Source organism: Aplysia californica, unplaced genomic scaffold, assembly GCF_000002075.1.
Source record: "Aplysia californica isolate F4 #8 unplaced genomic scaffold, AplCal3.0 scaffold03457, whole genome shotgun sequence".
Lineage (NCBI taxonomy): Eukaryota > Metazoa > Mollusca > Gastropoda > Aplysiida > Aplysiidae > Aplysia > Aplysia californica.
Window position 1 is genome coordinate 1 of NW_004800727.1, and position 2,465 is coordinate 2,465.

The 2,465-nt window shown below is 39.1% G+C and overlaps 1 non-coding gene across 1 annotated transcript; it reads left to right on the forward strand.

Moving 5' to 3' along the window:
- Positions 1-1,997: 1,997 nt before the first annotated feature.
- TRNAD-GUC lies at positions 1,998-2,069 on the forward strand. Its single transcript has one exon. It is a non-coding gene; the product is annotated as a tRNA-Asp (tRNA).
- Positions 2,070-2,465: the final 396 nt, after the last annotated feature.

Consider the following 2,465-nt stretch of genomic DNA (forward strand, 5'->3'; position numbering starts at 1 on the left):
GTGTGTTTGTGTGTGTGTGTGTGTGTGTGTGTGTGTGTGTGTGTGTGTGTGTGTGTGTGTGTGTGTGTGTGTGTGTGTATGTGTGTACTCGTGGTGGAACACCAAACCAATGTGCCAGTATCTGGACAATAAAGATGTGGACAATAAAGAGGTATCTTCTATTTTGATTAAAGTAAATACTTTTTTGTTTAATGAAAAAACACCTTCTCATAAAACCCTTTTTTTGTTTTTTTGGGGGGGGGGGGGGGTTTTTTGGGGGGGGGGTGTGCATCATCAATAGCCTGCTTATAAAGTGAAAGTTGAATTCCACTTGTGTTCCGGTTGCTAATAATTCAATAACAATCCAGAGAACGTGACCCACTCGACCCAGTCCCCATGTCAAGAGGCCACCACTCTCCCTGTGTTACAGTTTGAGTGGCGTCAAAAATTTCGCATTATGGTGTGGCACTGCTCAACATGTATTTAAGAGGAGGGAAGGGGGGTACAGCTGAAGGCTATCTCCCTTATCAGTGGATCAAATGTTACCAAAATATCTCACACATATAGCAAATATAGTAAGGAGTTTTAAAATATCTGCAATCAAATTTGAGAAAAGTTTCGTTTCCATGGATACGACGGCCATATTGGATTTTGTTGACACATCTTGTGTAATTAATACCACGCTTATTTTTTCATGGAAATAAATTGTTGGGGTTGTTTTTTTTTGCATGCATATTGGCAATCTACAAATCTGTGTGATGAATTTTTCTGAACAGCATGGTACTAGACAATTTACATGAATATTTTCCTGTCTCTTCACTCTGTGAAAATTTCATAAAGAGTGGAGGAAAACTGGTCGAGTTATCTAATAAGTATATAGAAAAACCATGCTTCGAGAAAACGGGCGATAAAGAAACGTAATAAATATTAACTGACTTTATGAGGAAATGGTGGTCATAAGCATGCCTGGCATGAAAAGAAATAAGGCTTTAGGGGTTTCTTAATGATTCTTATGCGATGAAATAGTTGTAAGAGATGCTGAAGAAATTAAAAATGCCAACAACTTGCAATCCATTATAATAGTTTTGAGCCGAATCGGGACTTTCAGCTGCACCCCCCCTCCTCCCTCCATTAAATTTTAAAAATCCGTTTTGAAAGCGAGTTTGAATCACTCTGAAATAGACTAAGGTCGGTGGGTACACACGGGGGGGGGGGGGGGGGGCTTCGACCGTACACGCTGTCCCCCGGATTCATTTATCAATTATTCGGATTTTTTTATAACTGAGTACCAATTTATTCGGTACTAGAAACGAATAATGTCCATGCCCAGTATCGATATAATCGGGAGGAAAAAAACTAACTTTTATTGTGAAGCTCAACTAAATTGGTCTTGTAGAAAAAACAGGAAGTTTCCGAACTCGATACCAGGCCAGAAGATGGAAGAAAGTTTTTGTGTAGATTCCCTGATTCACTATAACGAGACAGATTATGAAAGAAACTCTCTACCAAAAAAAATTGAATATTATCGACTAAATTCAATCAGAATTTTAAATTACGATTTTCCCTATGCTGCAAACAAAAAAAGTAAAGAAGACTGACTGAAGCTGTGGAAAGACAAATGAACTCATAGATTAAATGTTTTTTTAAAAATAAAAAATGAACAGCTGTAGATCTAGATCTACACATATTCCCGGCAAAGTATGTAAAACAGTTACTAAATCTGGGTAATGCATAACTTTTTTTTATTTTTACGACGTAGAGAGCTCTTTAAATTTGGAAGGACAGGAAACGAAAATATTTTGTAACAAAACAAAATATGTATACAGAAGAGCGAATATAGGCTACTCTAAACGAAATCCATTGTGCTGTTGAGATATATTATTCACCACTAGGCCTAAAGAATGGTAAAGAGTAGTTCAGACATTTTCGCAGTCATAAATTAATGCACTTTTAATGGGCGGCCTGAAAAGCGACAAGCTGTTTAGATTATATTCTAAGCTTCGCCCTACTCTGCCGTGTCCTCGGTAGTATAGTGGTAAGTATCCCCGCCTGTCACGCGGGAGACCGGGGTTCGATTCCCCGCCGGGGAGGAAGTTTTTTTTGTTTTTTTTTAATTGTCCAAGAATGACAGTTTTTCTTTTATTACGATTTCATTCGTATTTCTGCTTTTTTATCATTTTTCTTGACAATGGTATCATTGTAATTAAGAATGTGTGGGTCGATCACAGCAAAACGAATTGCCGCACTCTGACGGCGCGGTCAAACTTCAGCATGTTTTGGCTGCAGATCACACGCACATGCCGCGAAAATGAAAACTGTCGCAGATCAATTAGTTTCAAGAAAACCAAGGAGCTTAGAACTAATGGAGCCTCCTCTCTCTCTTCGCGGGGCGCCGCGAGCAGTACGCCGCGTTGGGGGATCAATATGGCCATCGAGTGTGGGCTAAATCACGAACTGTGGCGTTTCTTTTATAGAATTTATCGGGC